Raw genomic sequence first — 19,203 nt, forward strand, 5'->3', positions numbered from 1 at the left:
TAAATGGTGAAAGCTTAAAACAAAAAAAAAATGCTCCTTTGCACCAGTAGTTGCCGTTGTGTTCCAGCAATGGATCAATTGACGTCGGCAGTGTTAACAATAGGTATATAAAAATGAAGAAATTTCACAGAAATGATCTTCATGCTTCATTTGAAAGATTATAGTTGCTCTGAGGGAAAAACGTTAAACTTATGTAAAAATCAACTGTTTTGTTTCAAATTCCTTGAACCAATCCCGAACGTCTACTACTAGAGCACTAGCGCAATAATTGGAACACGTGTACCAATAGTGGCTCAAGCAATTTCATACTTAAAAACTAATTTTATCACACCTTTTTATATTTTTCCCACATAGTAGAGGTTGAAATCTATCTGTTAACGCCAAAAGTTAAGTTAAGTTATCATATGCTTAGGTAATCCACTATTGGTACCAGTACCCTGTGTGATGGCGTAAAATGAAACTCAAAAGAACAGCCAATTTTTAAAAGAAGGGTGAATTCCCTATGACTTGCCAATATTAAACCAGTTCATGCCAAATTGAACTTATAATCAAAAGCAGGGACGAAAATACTCAATCTACCCTCGCCTACATTGATACTTGCTGGGTAAAATTTTCGTTGATTTTTATATGTTTTTATCCTCACCTTGACAACACAACAAAGATTGGCAAAGCGCTTGCGCAAGATTTTTAGTTTCCTTTTAACCGTTTTAACCTGCTGCTACTCAACCGCTTTGTGATAATCGGAAACAAAAAATGATATTCATTCTAACTAGCTTGACTTTTTTACATTTCGCTTCGGGAAGTTGTAATTTTTGCACGAGGCACACTAAAGATGCGTCAATATAATCGATTACGTGCATCGGATCGTTCATTACCCGTATGGCAGCATATTTTTTAATTAATATGAATCTCATTGATAATCAATTTCCTAAAAGTGATACTCTTCTGCTTCTGATAATCAAAAACACCAACTACATATGGACATCGTTGTTTGTTTTGCCAATCTACTTTTGTGCCATCTTCATTAGTACAATCATATTGGTAGTAGTGCGGTTACTTGGATGGTGGCATAAATGTCGGTGAATTGAGTATAGTGAGCATGATTTTTTTCGTCACTGATCAAAAGAATATATTTTGTTGAGTGTAGTAGAGCAACTTGTAGATCTCATTACAAGCTATCTATCAATCGCAATATGATCAGAAAAGCATAGGATTTGAAAAGTAACTCACAATATAAAAACCCACAATAGCACCACAGAACAATAGACATACTGCAATAGATCCACAGTAATAAGCAACCGCTCTTGCAGAGTGTGCCATTGTTCATTAGTCAGTTGAAGTGAGCAGTTGAAATGGCTGAAGGTGAAGATCAATTTTTCAGTTTGGATGAATGTGGCAGTGATGATATAGAAATGGATAATAATGTGGGCGAATTGATTAAAACTAGTCGGAATAGATTTAAACTACTTTATCGCGGATTTGTGTATCACAAGGATAATCAGGTATTTTTTTTAGAAAATGTAATTGAAAATTTGAGAAACTTATGAGCACGTTGTCGTTAGGTGGAAAACTATTGGTATCGGGAATGTGAGAAGCGACGTAATCAAAATGGCGTAGAAAAATGCAGAGGATGAACGCGAACATAAATTATTAATGGAACCTACATGGTAATCGGAACAAAAGAACATAACCATGTTCCAGATCCTCTGAGGTTGGAAACAAGCAGGGAGCAGCTGAAAAGGAAAGTATCAGAAAAACCGGAAAAAAATAATTCGTCGTGCTGCAGCTCATTTTCCCGTTGAGATAATCCCATTGGTTATCTGTTGGCATGCGGTTTGCATAACCTCTTAAATAATTATATTCCAGGTTCAAACATTTTTTTCGCAAACGGCTCAGCAGCGAATTTATCAGCGACAAAGAAGCTCCGCTGTTCTCCCTAACGATCCTACGAATTTCGGCAAACTGGATGTTAAATTCACTAAAACCTTCGATGACCAACACTTTTTATTGAAGAACGTGGAATAACGTGGAGGGCGAATCATGGTATTTTCAACGATTGCAAATTTGACCAGACTTAGCCAAGCGCAGATTCTAATTCTCGATGGAACGTTTTCTTCAACTCCTAAGGGCTTTCGGCAGGTTTTCACCATCCATGCTTCGGTGGGAACTGGAGCTGCTCGAAAATTTTCACCTTTCGTCCATATGTTGCTTCCCAATAAATCGGAGCCAACATATCAAAAGGCTTTGAAATTAGTGAAAAAAAAAAAATGCTATCGAGAACGGCATTACACTTGACCCTCGAGTTGTGCTAACTGATTTTGAAAAAGCAGAAACTAATACGTGAGCAAAGTATTCCCAGATGCTGCTCAATATGGTTGCTATTTTCACCTCACTAAAAGCTGGTGGCCGACGTTTGCAAAAGCTGGGTTTGAATGGGAAATATTGTAAAAGTATTCGAATGCAGCTTACGTTCAACAAACTGAAGCCTTGGCATTTTTGAAACCCAAACATGTTCCAGAGGGTTTAGCAGCTTTTCGAGCAAATGCACCTCAATCAATGCAGCCATTTCTCGATTATGTCGAGATTAATTATGTGCTGGGAAAAATAAGAGCAAATGGTCGGAGAGGAGTACCACGATTTCCTCCAACATTTTGGTCGATGCGAAACAATCTAGTTAAAGACATCCCACGTACTACGAATGCCATTGAGGGATACCACAATAATTTTAATTCACTCCTGAAGGGCGGAAGTGAACTAAAATTCTATGCTGTCCTCAAGGCGTTTAAGGAGGAAGAACAATCGACATCTGCGGAGTTCCCGAAATGCTTGCAAGGCGATGTGCCAATCAACAATCGTCAGACGAAAAAACTACAGCAAAAAGAAGAGAAACTTAAACAAGCTATTCGGTCAGTCGTGATGTTTCTATGGCGGATCATCTTCTAGCACTAGCTCTTTTATTACAAAACAAATAAATATATTTAGCATTCATTATAGATTATTATCAATGAAATAAAATATAACATTTGAAACAAAGGAATACATTTGAAATTAGCGATTTTTTCCGGTAAATGTTCCTTCCGGATAATGGTTTTCCGTTAAATAGCATTCCGGGTACATATAATGCCTACTAGAAAATATTCGGAATACTAATTTGAGGATAACTGACTGGACAATGCGTACCATTGGTACTTCGCGTATCTGCAGGTATAAAATAGACCCCATTTGTGGTCCTTAGCCTCTTGTCCAATAACTCCTATCCCTACCTCCCCGTGGTGCCGCCTGGGATACGAGTAACCGTAGGGAAGATCGGGTAACCAACCCTGGTGGAACCTTGGTCGTATGCTGACAGGGAAGGGGGGCTCCTCTCTTCTGAGGGTGTAGCTTATCAGAGCGTCTGTTCTCCATGTTAGGGGCGGCTCAAAACAGCGTCTGTTCTCCATGTTAGGAGCGGCTGATCATCGTCCTAGTGCCAGCGTGGAACTCTAAACAGTGCTGTGCACGATGATCCTCCGGCGAGACAGGGGGTTGGTGCAGGCCTTACAAGCCAGCCGTAAAAATCATCAGTACAGGAAGCATACAATGTAAATTCGGACCGGAACAATCGGCATAGACCCAGGCATCGAAAACGGACTAACGATTGGAAACTCGGATTATGGAACTGTAAGACTCTCAATTTCTTGGGAAGTACCCGCATTCTTTCCGAATTATTGAGGGTCCGCAAGTTCGACATCGTAGCGCTGCAGGAGGTTTGCTGGAAAGGGTCGACGGTACATACGTATAGGGATGGTTATACCATCTACCAGAGCTGCGGCAATAGACATGAGCTGGGCACAGCTTTTATCGTGATGGGCGAAATGCAGAGGCGCGTGATTGGGTGGTGGCCAATCGACAACAGAATGTGCAAGTTGAGGATCAAAGGCCGTTTCTTCAATATCAGCATAATCAATGTGCACAGCCCTCACCTAGCAAGTGACGATGACGATAAGGACGCTTTCTACGCGCAGCTGGAACGTGAATACGACGGCTGCCCAAGCCATGATGTCAAAATCGTTATCGGAGATCTCAACGCTCAGGTTGGCCAGGAGGAGGAATTTAGACCGATTATAGGGAAGTTCAGCGCTCACCAGCTTACGAACGAAAACGGCCTTAGACTGATTGATTTTGCCGCCTCCAAAAACATGGCCATACGTAGTACCTACCTCCAGCACAGCCTCCCGTATCGGTACACCTGGAGATCACCCCAACAGACTGAATCACAAATCGACCACGTTTTGATTGATGGAAGGTACTTCTCGGACATTATCGACGTCAGAACCTATCGCGGCGCAAACATCGATTCGGACCACTACCTTGTGACGGTTAAAGTGCGCCAACGACTCTCCGTTGTGAACAACATTCGGTACCGACGCCCGCCCCGGTACAATCTGGAGCGACTCAAGCAACCCGAAGTCGCAACTGAATACGCGCAACGCCTTGAGGCAGCGTTGCCGGAAGAGGGAGAGCTCACCGAAGCCCCTCTTGAGGACTGCTGGAGTAGTCTCAAAGCAGCCATTAACAACGCAGCGGAAGGTGCCATTGGGTTCGTGGAAGCAAATCGACGGAACGGTTGGTTCGACGAGGAGTGTCAGACGGTTTTGGACGAGAAGAATGCAGCGCGGGCGATGATGCTGCAGCAAGGCACCCTTCAAAACGTGGAACGATACAAACATAAGCAGTGCGCACCGTACCTTCGTGCTGTGCGTACACGAATTCTCTCTGCTCTTGGAAGTTTTATTAAAAACTACCTAAAGCAATAAAACAGTACTTTTCAGTGCTACACAAACAGTACTTTTCAGTGCTAAAATTAAAAACGGTACTTTTCAGTGCTACTAAAACAGTACTTTTCAGTACTATTTTTTCTACTATTGATCCCTTTACGATCCTTGTTTGGACCCGTGCCTTCGATTTTTCGTTGGACCCGTTGGCGAAAGCTAGCGGTGGTAATCCTTCTTGGACACCGTCTATGGAAAAAACCTCTCGAAGGTCACGTCTTTCTCGTTTATTAACTAAACATGGTATCAACAACTAACAAAAGGAAGGGTGAATCTCTGAATTCACTACTTCCTTGGGTTTTAAAACTGTCACTACACGTGGCAAGAATGGAAGAAAGGACGCTTCTCCGGAATGCGAAGTTTCTTCCAAGGGTGAAATGAATAATTGTATCGAAATGAGCAATCAGTTCGATGCTCTAGACAAATTTTCCGAACACCAAATCGAAGCAGCCTCTAGCCCAGGCTCTTTGATTCAAGTGAGGAAGCAAAGAGTACCGCCTATCGTGGTCAGTTGTTCCGAATTTGGGGGATTTAGGCAGGAGATCTTGAACTCCATTAGGGGAATCAAGGTTTCCTTCCAAATCGCAAAGAAAGGAGACTGTCGCGTTTTTCCGGAAACTCTTAAAGATCGTGAACTTCTTCTCAAACATCTTGAAGAGAAGAAGCACAAGTTTTTTACTTATGACGACAAAACTGAACGTTTGTTCAAAGTTGTCTTGAAAGGTCTCTCAAGTGACTATAAGTCTCCTGAAGAGATCAAAAATGGAATAAATGATTTACTTGGATTTTCCCCAGTCCAAGTAATCATTATGAAAAAGAGAACCCAATCTGGCATTGTTCGGAAAGGGCTTTCTCAAGAATTTTATTTAGTTCACTTTAACAAAAAAGAACTAAATAAGCTTTAGAAAAAGCAAAACTTTTGTTTGATGTCCGTGTGACATGGGAACATTTCCAGAAACCTGGAGGAAATTACCAGAACCCCACTCAGTGCCGTCGGTGCCAAAAGTGGGGTCATGGTACAAAAAATTGTCGAATGGATGCTAAATGCATGATTTGCGGAGGTTCTTCTCACGCTAAGGACGTCTGTCCAGTGAAGGAAGATACCACCAAATTCATATGCTGTAATTGCGGGGCTAACCATAAGTCCAATTTTTGGAATTGTCCTTCACGCAAAAGGGTCATTGAGGCTCGTGCCAGGCAGATGAAAGATAATATCCGTTACGATAACGGTCGTTTCCGGAATTTGCCTGGTAGAGTATCGAACAATGCTCATATTTCAGTTAACGATCGCTTGATCATGAATCATACCCATCAGGAAGATCATAATCATGCTCATTCACAAACAAATTTTAATCCGTTGGGTAGCCGTTTGAATCTTTCAATTTCGAATGTATCTACCCACGGTAAATCCTTTGCCGATATCGTAGCAGGAAATTCGAACTCCTCCCCTGTTCGATCAATGGGTACCCATTCTACTTGTTTCAAATCAAATGGAAAAAACCCTACCGCCACAGGTAACTCCGCTTCTTCGTCTACCGAAAATTCCAATGGGAAATCATCAGATGATATGTCTGCCTCTGATTTTAATTTTCTAACTGAACAATTGAATCTAATGATTGATGCAATGTTCAAAGCCACCACTATGACTGAAGCAGTCCAAGTAGGTGTAAAATTTACAAATCAAATTGTTATTGGATTACGTTTTTCTAATGGATCCAAATAATAATTTAAATATTTTAAATTGGAATGCTCGTTCTCTGAATGGTAAAGAGGACGAGCTGTTTAATTTTCTTACGGTTAATAACGTGCATATAGCAGTTATTACCGAAACGTATTTAAAACCTGGATCTAAACTCAAAAGAGATCCTAACTTTTTTGTTTATCGTAACGATCGACTTGATGGGGCATGTGGGGGAGTTGCAATCATCATTCATAGGCGTATAAAACATCAACTGTTTTCATCATTTGAAACTAAAGTTTTTGAAACTTTAGGTGTTTCTGTTGAAACACAGTTTGGTAAATATACTTTCATAGCTGCCTATTTGCCTTTTCAATGCTCTGGACAGCAAGTTAATTTGCTTCAAACTGACTTACGAAAATTGACTCGCAATAAGTCAAAATTTTTTGTCATTGGTGACTTTAATGCCAAACATCGGTCATGGAATAATTCTCAAAGTAATTCCAACGGCAGAATTTTATTTGATGAGTGCTCTTCAGGATATTTCTCAATTCAATACCCTGATAGCCCCACATGTTTTTCCTCTTCTAGAAATCCATCTACGATTGATTTGGTCTTAACCGACTCTAGTCATCTTTGTAGCCAACTGATTACTCATGCTGATTTTGATTCTGATCATGTCCCTGTTACATTTCAAATATCCCAAGAAGCGATTCTCAATCCTATCAGCTCCACTTTCAATTATTTACGAGCCGACTGGAATATATATAAAACGTATGTTGACTCTAATCTTGATGTTAACATTTCTTTAGAAACTAAACTTGATATTGACAATGCTCTTGAAACTTTAACAAATTCCATTGTTGAAGCCCGGAGCATTGCAATTCCAAAATGTGAAGTAAAATTTGAATCCGTGATTATAGACGATGATCTTAAACTCTTGATCCGTCTTAAAAACGTGAGGAGAAGGCAATTTCAACGCACTCGCGATCCTGCTATGAAAATTATATGGCAGGATTTGCAGAAAGAATTCAAGAAACGTTTTGCTCAATTAAGAAACAAAAATTTTGAAAGTAAAATTTCTCAATTGGACCCTGGCTCTAAGCCCTTTTGGAAATTATCTAAAATCTTGAAAAAACCTCAGAAGCCAATACCGGCATGGAAAGAGGAAAACAAATTATTACTAACTAATTGCGAAAAAGCTCAAAAACTTGCTATGCAGTTTGAAAGTGCGCACAATTTTAATTTAGGACTTACTAGTCCAATTGAAAATGAAGTTACTCAGGAGTTCGAAAATATTCTCAATCAAGAGAACGTTTTCGAAAATGCCTGGGAGACTGATTTGGAAGAAGTGAGAACTATTATTAAAAAATTCAAAAACATGAAAGCTCCTGGCGATGATGGAATTTTCTACATCCTCATCAAGAAACTTCCAGAAAGTAGCTTATCATTTTTAGTTGATATATTTAACAAATGTTTTCAATTAGCATATTTTCCTGACAAGTGGAAAAATGCTAAGGTTGTTCCAATTTTAAAACCAGACAAAAATCCTGCAGAAGCTTCTAGCTATCGTCCAATCAGTTTGCTTTCCTCCATCAGTAAACTTTTTGAAAAGGTTATTTTGAACAGAATGATGGCCCACATCAACGAAAATTCAATTTTTGCCAATGAACAGTTCGGATTCCGCCATGGACATTCGACCACTCATCAACTTTTACGTGTAACAAATTTGATCCGTTCCAACAAATCTGAAGGCTATTCTACTGGTCTTGCTCTTCTAGACATAGAAAAAGCATTCGACAGTGTTTGGCATGAAGGTTTGATTGTAAAATTAAAAAACTTTAATTTTCCAACATACATTGTTAGAATAATTCAAAGTTATCTGTCAAATCGTACACTTCAGGTTAATTATCAGAACTCCAGATCTGAAAGACTTCCTGTAAGAGCTGGTGTTCCTCAAGGCAGCATTTTGGGACCAATATTATACAATATTTTCACATCTGACTTACCTGAGCTACCTCAGGGATGTCAAAAATCTTTGTTTGCGGATGACACAGGCCTCTCCGCCAAAGGTCGAAGCCTGCGTGTCATCTGTAGTCGATTGCAAAAAAGTTTGGATATTTTTTCTTCATACTTGCAAAAATGGAAGATTTCTCCTAATGCTTCCAAAACTCAACTAATAATATTCCCACATAAACCAAAAGCTCTTTATTTGAAACCCTCAAGTAGACATGTTGTCACGATGAGAGGGGTTCCAATAAATTGGTCAGATGAAGTTAAGTATCTAGGGCTCACGCTAGATAAGAATTTAACTTTCAAAAATCACATTGAGGGCATTCAAGCCAAATGTAATAAATATGTAAAATGTCTCTATCCCCTTATTAATAGAAAATCAAAACTTTGTCTTAAGAACAAGCTGTTGATATTCAAACAAATTTTCAGGCCAGCCATGTTGTATGCTGTACCAATATGGACTAGCTGTTGTAATACCAGGAAGAAAGCTCTGCAGAGAATTCAAAATAAAATTTTAAAAATGATTCTGAGGCTTCCTCCCTGGTATAGTACCAATGAGTTACATAGAATATCCAATGTTGAAGCTTTGGAACAAATGTCAAATAAAATAATCAATAATTTCAGGCAAAAATCGTTACAATCTTCTATTGCCACGATTAATGCGTTATATGTTTAGGTTAAGTTAGGTTAAGTATATTAAAAACTTTTTTTTTTCTCTTATAAGCAGGTGAAATCAACTCACCTGTAAAAAAAATAAAACTGAACTGCTACGGCAAATGAAATGTAATATGTTGTTAACAAAATGTTAATTAAATCTTAAATTTGTTTTACCAAATTAGGATGATAGTGTTGTCTAATAACACAGAACACCTAGATATAAGAAATGAATGTAATGTTTGGAATGATACTAATAAAGAAATTAAAAAAAAAAAAAAACACAAACATAAGCGAAGACAGCAAACCCATCTATTCCGGGATAAAAAGCGCCACCTGGAAGAGTTGGAGTGCGAAGAGATGGAGCAGTTGTATCGTTCTCAAGAAACACGTAAGTACTACAAGAAACTAAATGCATCCCGCAAAGGCTTTGTGCCGCGAGCCGAAATGTGCCGGGATAAGGATGGAGGTATCTTGACGGACAAACGTGAGGTGATTGAAAGGTGGAAGCAGCACTACGATGAACACCTAAACGGCGCAGAGGAGGAAGATCAAGACAGCAGGAGGAATGGCTTCATCAGTACGGCGGATGAGGGAGACGTGCCAACTCCCACAATAGGTGAAGTTAAGGATGCTATCAAACACCTCAAGAACAACAAAGCAGCTGGAAAGGATGGTATTGGAGCGGAACTTATTAAAATGGGCCCGGACAGGTTGGCCACTTGTCTGCACCGATTGATAGCCAGGATCTGGGATACAGAACAGCTACCGGAGGAGTGGAAGGAGGGAATAATATACCCAATATACAAAAAGGGTGACAAGTTAGAATGTGAGAACTATCGAGCGATCACCATTCTTAATGCAGCCTATAAAGTGCTTTTCCAGATCATCTTACGCCGTCTATCGCCACTGGAAAGCAAATTTGTTGGAAGTTATCAAGCCGGATTTGTGGACGGGCGATCGACGACAGACCAAATCTTTATGTTGCGGCAGATCCTCCAAAAGTGTCGCGAATATCAAGTCCCTACGCACCACCTATTCATCGATTTCAAAGCGGCCTATAATACCATCGACCGCGAAGTGCTATGGAAGATTATGGACGAGAACGGTTTTCCCGGGAAACTGACTAGACTGATCAAAGCTACGATGGATAGTGTACAGTGCTGTGTGAAGATATCGGGTGCTTTATCGGACTCGTTTGAAACACGCAAAGGACTTCGACAAGGCGATGGTCTTTCCTGCCTCCTGTTCAATATTGCGCTAGAAGGTGATATGAAACGGGCGGGCTTCAACATGCGGGGCACGATCTTCAATAAATCCAGCCAGTTCATTTGTTTCGCTGACGACGTGGACATTGTCGAAAGAACGTTCCAGGTGGTTGCTGAACAGTATACCAAGCTGAAACGTGAAGCAGATCGGGTTGGATTGAAGGTAAATACGTCGAAGACGAAATATCTGCTGGCTGGAAGAACCGAGCGCGATAGAGCTCGCATAGGCAGACGCGTGACGATCGACGGGGATGAGTTCGAGGTGGTGGACGAATTCGTCTACCTCGGATCATTGATAACGTCGGATAACAACTGCAGCAGAGAATGCACCAAACGGTGTAAAGTGTCTCTAATAAAAAAAAATCACTTCCGTACTAAGTGTACCATGTACAATACGCTAATAAGACCGGTAGTCCTCTACGGGCATGAGACGTGGACAATGCTCGAAAAGGACCTGCAAGCGCTAGGAGTTTTTGAACGACGTGTGCTTAGGACGATCTTCGGCGGAGTATGTGAGAACGGCGTATGGAGGAGAAGAATGAACCACGAGCTTGCGCAACTCTACGGTGAACCCAGTATCACGAAAGTCGCCAAAGCTGGAAGGGTACGATGGGCGGGACACGTTGTGAGAATGCCGGACAACAATCCCGCAAAAATGGTGTTCAACTCAAATCCGGCCGGTACAAGACGAAGGGGAGCGCAACGAGCTAGGTGGTTTGACCAAGTGGCGCAGGATCTTGGAAGTGTGGGGCGATCGAGGAATTGGAGGTTAGCAGCCATGGACCGAGTTAGTTGGCGTAACATTGTGGCGCAGGTCATGTCTTGAAGGACGCAGAACCAGCAAAAGTAAGTAAGTAATTTGAGGATAAACTTAATGAGGAAAATTTGAAAACAAAATCATATGTTTTTTTTTTTGAATACATTTTACAAACGCTCATCAACCTAAATTGTTGCATTCATAAAATATACTGGATAACAAACCGTATTGACAGTGAACTAGGGTGACAGTTCAATTTATGAGGCAGAGCATTATTAATTAAATGGGGCCTTCCTTAGCCGAGTGGTTACAGTCCACGACTACAAAGCAAAGCCATACTGAAGGTGTCTGGGTTCAGTCCAGAATTTTTTCGTAATGGAAATTTCCTTGACTTTCCCGGGCATAGAGTACCATCGTACCTGCCACACGATATACGAATGCGAAAATGGCAACTAAGGCAAAGAAAGCTCTCAGTTGATAACTGTGGAAGTGCTCATTGAACACTAAGCTGAGAAGCAGGCTCTGTCCCAGTGGGGACGTTAACGGCAAGAAGAAGAAGAAGAAGAAGAAGAGGAAGAGGAAGATTTGGGCAAAAAGTTATAGATTATTGATTACAAAATATCTGAGCTTGAGGTTTAATAGCTAGAGACTTTGTTTTCTAAGTAACAATATGATTACTTATGGATCAAACCGATTCAGCCAATTCTAAAACGTGCTTCGATGAATTTCAACGCCGAGAACATAGAGAACAAAAAGACAATTTGGCAGTATGAAACATTATAAAACTACATATTGCTATTGCCTGTCAAACAATGCTCATCCAGGAATGTAGAAAATTTATATTCAACGTGCATTAACCACGTTCAGTATCATATATGATACATACTAAACGTGAGTTATACTGCCCATACTCGCAGAACAGTCCCATATTCTATGGGATTTCCTATATAAATGGGACCATTATGCGAATAACTATATTGTCATTTATTTTCAAATTTTGTCGAGGGAGGCAAGCTGAAGTTTCAGGCGGACCAGGCTCCTTCCTGCCCTCCCTTATTGAAGCCAATGGTAATGTCTGTGCTCTCTATACACTACTAGAGCAATTCAGCGAGAATTGCCCCAAAACAGTACATGGACTGGTTTTAGTGGGTCGTCGATGGTGCGGCATCCCCACACTCCCTGAGTTAACTCCTCAGGCGTCTGTTTGCAGATTTCCCCCTTGTGGGCCTGATACTCTGCTTAGTGTTTTAGATTCTTTTGTCGAGCACGTAAAGGAATAAATACATCTTTAATTTTATGTAATATGTATGTATCATAATATAAATATAGTTTACTTTTAAAAGAACCAAACATATGTTACACAATTGAATGTTCTTGTCAATCAACAGAACTTGCATTGAACATACGTAAATTACGATAAACAAAAATGAAAATATAAATAATACGAAGTTTAAATCATACAGTGCTACAGTATTGAACAATACATTTGCAATCATTTAATTAAAAAACTGGTTTGAAGGCGACAAGAGCCAACTTTTCTGGCGCAAAACAAATACCGATGACGAATTTAGACCTCATGAAGCACTGTGCCTCGATTGAACCGTTTGGACCTTTCTTTCACTTACGTTTTGTCCTGTTGGTTGGCCGGCCGGATTCGATCGTCGTCCGTAGAGTCCCACTTGTGGGATCGCTTCAGCTGTGTAACTGCTCGATCCTTTCTCTGTATTGAACTGCTGGACACCATCCGCCTCACTACATTGTAGGAAGCCTTTGTGCTGGATCAGGTAAGGAAAAAAAAATCACAAAATTCCCGTCGTTCACTTATTGGGACGAGGTATTCAATTTCCTTTTTCGAACTTTTAGTGATAAATTTCTTCTCCTTCGCTGTGCGACATTCCGCTCACTTTGGGTGCGCAACCGGGTGGTGACTGCTGGATGCTGCTTTTCTCTTGATTACCAAAACTGGTTTATTTTACACCACAGCCCAACCAAGCGCACTGACCGTGTATTAGGGTGTCACAAAATTATACTCTGCCGGAAAATTTAGGGGCTCAACCTCCAAAAGGTTAGTTGAGGATGTTACAAACAGTGTTTGTATGGACGGAACTCTGAGAAATGTCGTTTAGAGCTTACCCCGTTGAGATTTATGAGAAAAGTGCGATTTTACTGACAAAAACCTATCTAAAAAGTATATTTCTAATTCTACAAAACTTCATGACACCCATTTTTTTTTCTATGTTTTATAGACCCCTAGAGTTCCAAACTATGTGAGAAAATAGTTCAATGTATGCTTTTTTTACGAAAATATTACATACTGATTTACAGCATTAACACCATACTCATCATCATCTTGGCGTAACGTCCCAACTGGGACAGAGCCTGCTTCTCAGCTTAGTGTTCTTATGAGTACTTCCACAGTTATTAACTGAGAGCTTTCTTTGCCAAAGTGGCCATTTTTGCATTCGTATATCGTGTGGCAAGTACGATAATACTCTATGCCCTGGGAAGTCAAGGAAATTTCCATTACGAAAAGATCCTGGACCGACCGGGAATCGAACCCAGACACCTTCAGCATGGCTTTGCATGGTAGCCGCGGATTCTAACCACTCATTACCTTAGGCAGGGATTCTTCTTCAAAGTAATTTGCCCTTAATAATATAGGTACTATCTTGAGAATCTCCCCATTTAATCTTTTTTTAATAGAATACCTTTTTTGTAGAATACCTCCGAAAATTACAATTTGTTTGTACAATTTCCTCTGTTTTTTTAATAAATTCATCTTGGATTCTTCATTTTAGAAATTTATTTCGTGTTCAAAGCCTCAAAATGCTACAGCAATTATTCCTGTAGTTCCTTCGTGAGTGCCTCTCGAGATTTTCCAAAGGTTTCCACTAGAAAATTTTAGTTTTGTTAATTTTCCAATAATTACGTTGTAAGCTTCTCTCAAGAGTCAAGAAAAGATCCGGAGATCTTTGAAAGACTACTCTCTAGTAAAAATTTATCATGTATTTCATCAGTAATATATCTTTAGGATTTCGTTTAGAAATATCTACAGGATTTTTTCAGGATTTTCTTCTAATAATTTCTAAAAAAAATAGTTTGCTTCTTCTTAGACTAGTTCTCAAAGAAATCTTGTGACATGGACTGTTTTTTTTTGTGAGGGTATTATTGGAAAAAGTTCAGGTATACTGCCCATAACTGCATAACAGTCACATTCGACAGATTGGAGTTAAAACCATGGAGAGGCATCAACTGATAAATACTTTCGATCAACTTACTGAAATCTGTGAGATTGTTCTAGAAAATTCGAAAAAAATACCAAGTAATTATTGGAGATTTCAAATGAGCCTCGTATTGTAATACAGTTGACTCTCCACATCTCGATATCGAAAAGACCATCGAGATAGGGAGAGATCGAGACATAGAACAAACTTTCAATGAATACTAGATTGACAATCACTTCGTTACCAGGAAGATTAAAAACAAACATACGTCATTTCGTCTTCGCAAATTGTTTTGAATCCCTAAAATATAGTCTAGTAACCTTCGATAATGGGCATATCGACATACGGAGAGAAAATTGGGAATGATCACATCGAGATAGGGAGATATCGAGATAAGGAGGATATCGAGATATGGAGAGTGAAATTGTATGCATAATGAAGGGACCGAAAAAATCATCGACATAGGGAGAGATATCGAGATGTAGAACATCGAGATGTGGAGAGTCGACTGTAGCAATGAAATTTCTATCAGAATTATTTTCTGACTGTTCACCTAGTATGCGATATGAGTTGCACAGAATGTCAGCCTCAAATAAACACTTTTGAGTTCCCGGTAATTTTTAGAAATGTTAGTTTTCTCCCATACTGGTATAAAATGTACATTTGGTATTCCATTCACTCAATGCCTACTTTTGTCGAATGTTACAAATATGCAGTTATGGGCAGTATAACTTTTCAAGGTACCGTCGTTGGGGGTGACAATGGGTCAAAAAGGGATATGTGCGATTTATTTTTTGAATAACTATCGCAATTTAACTCCAATAAACTTCAAATTTGGTGTGTATGTACTTTGATGGTATATTAACAACTGTTCAAAAAATTAAAGACAATTATTTATTCACAGCGGCACCACAAGTGAATGAAAAATGACCCAATCTCACCCCATAGAGGGGGTGACATTGGGTCACTGTAATTGAAATAACTTGTTTTTGAGAATATGATTGCAAAACCATTCACAACTGAAAAATATTGACAAAAAACGATGCAAACAAGACAAAAAGATGTCTAAGATGTTTCACAAGTATGATAAACCCACTTAAAAGAAAGATTATACTGAAAATTGAGGAGCTATGAGCAAAATATGTAAACCCAACATTTATCGTCAAGTTTACATAAATTTTCTTGGTTTTTCCCTCAAATTGTCTTCAAAGTCTCATCCCCATTGCTATAAAGCCCATTCAGTTTCCCCAAAGGTGTTCTGAAACAGTGATTATTTTAAACCTTCGCAAATAGTTAAATTTCGGTGCGACATTCCACGATCAATAAATTTCAGGCAGAAGTTGACGTCATAATCCCAGTATTTCAGCGATCCAACTCATTTGTACTTCCGTGAGATGTTTCTATAATATGAAAACACTGATAAATTATCAAATTTAGAAAAAAAACACCCTTTTGATGAAAATTTACGATGTTGCTGCGCACGAAACACAGTTGCTGGTTTGAGAAGTTGTCAAAATGCGTTGTATTGTTATTCAATGCACAGAAAACTCAAGTAGACTTGTTTGATGTTTCAGAGATGCTGTATTTAGAAAGAATAAACACATCTTAATGAAAAAAGAGAACACCCGGCACCGTAAAATATCAAAAAGTGGACTTGGAATTTCATTTACTATCGTTCTTGCTTGACCCAATCTCACCCCCATTTTCAATGTTTAAGACATCGTACCGAAAAAAATGATTTTTTTTGTGGGAAAATCAAACAGAGTCCGGAAAATACCTGTGATTGTAATGAAAAGACTTTCAACATTCTACTAATACAACGATAGAGGCTAGAGTACATGCGTGATACTTTGGACAGGAGAAATTTTATGTTGTAAATTTTATCTAGTTTCAACATGCAAGTTTATGGATGTAGTACACAAAAACTACTATTTCTAAAAATGTATATTGTTATGAATTATGTGTAATGATATGTTCCCTAACATATGAATTATTAATTTTAGTAATATCAGCGTTATTAGCTGAAATATTTCACAAAACATATTTTTCCGTTTTGACCCAATCTCACCCCCTAGACCCATTGTCACCCCCATCGACGGTATCTTGAATGAAAATCCTTAAGGAATTTTTCGGGAAGTCTAAGAAGGAATTACTCAATGTACTTCTGATTAATCTTCGAATTAAAAGCTGAAGAGAACTTTAAGAAAATACCTATTACATTCTGGTGAAATTTCTAAGGAAATCATTGAATCCCACAGAAACAGGAAAACGCTTTGAGAGTTATCTGATCGGAATACTTGAGGAATCCTTATTAAAACGAGTTTCCTGTTCAATCTCTTTTTGGTCTCATCTATTAAGAAAAAGGTCTCTAAAGTTCCTTTTCTTAGATAATTAACCGCTAGCAACCCTAAAGTGGTCGTCGGCATATTACCCCTCATTGACAATTGGATTACTTAATAAAAAGTTATAAGCTACTTCAACAATTGATGAATACAAGGTACAATATTTTCAATTCCAAATATTAATGTTGATAGAAAGTGTATTATTATTTCGACTAATTGACTAGTTAAATGGCACACACCTCTATTTTGAAGGGTTCCCGAATATGACGCGGCACCGGGCCCAAAAACCCTTGCTATACTACTAGATATTGCATGACATTTGGACATAAGAAATAATATTTCTGCCCTCAGTAAATCTTAGATGATTTTGAAACGCATAAAATTGGAAGTACGGTGTGTTCGACATGTCCTTACAAAATTCCCCATCATTCCATAAAAAAATATAATAGTTTATATTTGTTTAAGAAATATTTGTTTTGCTGTCACAACTTTTTCAATAAATTTCAACGAGGCAACCTCTAAACGTAGTTTCTCGGAATTCTACCCTAAAAAGTATGTATGTAACATCCTTAACTATCATGTGGAAGATGTACCCCCAACTTTCCCGACAAAATGCAATTTTGGGACACCCTACTATGCATAGAGACAATCCGGATCGCGGATGAGAGATCTTCAATGGCCTCTTTGGAACGATCCGGTGCATTCAATCCCTAGAGCCCAGCCTGGCACGAGACTCTTCTATCTCTTAATTAAGTGATTTAATAACCCTCCGAAGCACGCATACTTTTCGCACGTCGTTTGCTTTTCCTGCTTCACTTCACGAATGGGGGCTTAATTGACTATTTTTTTTTCTTCTAGGAAGCCCGACCGCAGACGACGGAGATCTTCTGAAACTTTTAGACTAACCGTCGCACAGTGATGATCATCAACGACGACCAAGAAAATCTTCTTTGAAATATTCTCACTCACTTCACGATGTGTCGTCGTTCACTATTCCACCTTCGAGTTGATAGGTCATAAACTATCGCAGCTATCTGGACTGGATCCTGCTTTGCGCCTCCGTTTGCTGCTGTTGCTGCTATTCCTGAGAGACGGCCAATGGCCAGGGCAGGAAGTTCTCGCGAAAGATGCTGGGAGAACAGCAGCACCTCACGTCTTCACCGTGTACAACTATATAATTAAGCAATGAAAATGCTAAAAAGAATACGACGACGGCGACGATAGTTTCGAAATACAGCGCAACGGCGACGATCTCACGCTACATAGGCCCAATAAAACCAATCTTGCACTTTACGACCGAACTAAAACGTAATTCTAGAACGCCATCAATCGATCGTTAAACCACTATCGACCATTCACAGGGGGGGGGGGCCATAAAGTTTGAATCTCCCGTATCCAGGTATAGCAGCGTTTACGAAACCGAACTGCCCGAAAATTATGATTCACAACGATCGCACTTCACTCACACGCAATCCGTCGATACTCCGTTCCGAGCAACGAACCGCGCTGAACTGAAAACTGGTTTCCTGGCTGAAGCTAGGCAGACATTCCTTCCGAAGCAGCTTGGCCGTTGCAGCATTTTTAATTCGCTCGGTCTCTCCCTCTCACGAGACAAAGCATGCAAGGAACCCGAAGTGATGATGTTGAGCTCTGCTGACTGTTGATCGCTTATGTTATGGGTTTGGTTCTGCTGTAGCTGCTGGCTGGTTCAAGTAGCACAAAGAGAACACACTGCACTGGAAAGAGACCCGGAGTTAAGTTTTCAATCGGTCCAAAGCAACGTTGAATGGGGATGTAGCAGGACGTCCTATAAGGACCATTTCGTCTAGGTCAGTGGAAACTGATTCAATTAATAGATCATGAGCAAAATCTCAGTATTCTCATTAGAATCCTCTCAGGATTTTCATCAGAATCTTTTCAGGTTTCTTATTGAAATTTATCTAGATCACTTGATTCTGAGAGGATTCCTTCTGAAGAAAGTCCTGCACTGAAACAAGCTTTGTGGTAAAAAATATCATTTTAGGGGTTACTATCAACAGAACAGCACCAACGATTTTCAACTGAAGTTATTTTAACTTTAAAACAACAAGATTTATTGTATATTTTACTACCATTGCAGTTTGTGGTGAAGATAGTAATTTTGATCACATTGTAGTAAAATTAACTGTTAGTTGTACTATTAGCTAGTTCATTTAACCATAGTAAATTATGAACATGACTAGTTAGACATTGTAACATTCAAGTAATTATATACAATTTATACCATGTTGTAGTAAATTTTAGAATGGATATTTCTATAGAAATACTACAACATAGTAAATTTCTTGATAGTATTTTCATGGTAAAATAAAAAAACCGGGATGATTCCTTTTTTTTCTCTATTTTCTTTTACAAACATCATGCTCTCGAAACACTTGTCTGAATCAGCTTACGTTTCAGGGATACGACTGCCGATG

General features: G+C 39.3%; 1 protein-coding gene across 6 annotated transcripts in view; it reads right to left on the bottom strand.

Moving 5' to 3' along the window:
• The window catches only part of LOC5564953, a 92,829-nt gene extending 74,541 nt beyond the window's left edge, over positions 1-18,288 (bottom strand). For 2 of the 6 annotated variants that reach the window (XM_021841981.1, XM_021841977.1), the window contains exons 1-2: positions 17,532-18,288; positions 12,807-13,129 (exon numbers count right to left, since the gene is read on the bottom strand). The gene's annotated coding sequence lies outside the window, so the exon portion shown is untranslated. Of the gene's footprint in view, positions 1-12,806; positions 13,190-17,531 lie in introns of those variants that run through there. The other 4 variants (XM_021841980.1, XM_021841978.1, XM_021841982.1 and 1 more) reach the window with 4 other exon arrangements.
• Positions 18,289-19,203: the final 915 nt, after the last annotated feature.

Source organism: Aedes aegypti, chromosome 2 (genome assembly GCF_002204515.2).
Source record: "Aedes aegypti strain LVP_AGWG chromosome 2, AaegL5.0 Primary Assembly, whole genome shotgun sequence".
NCBI classification, from domain to species: Eukaryota; Metazoa; Arthropoda; class Insecta; order Diptera; family Culicidae; genus Aedes; species Aedes aegypti.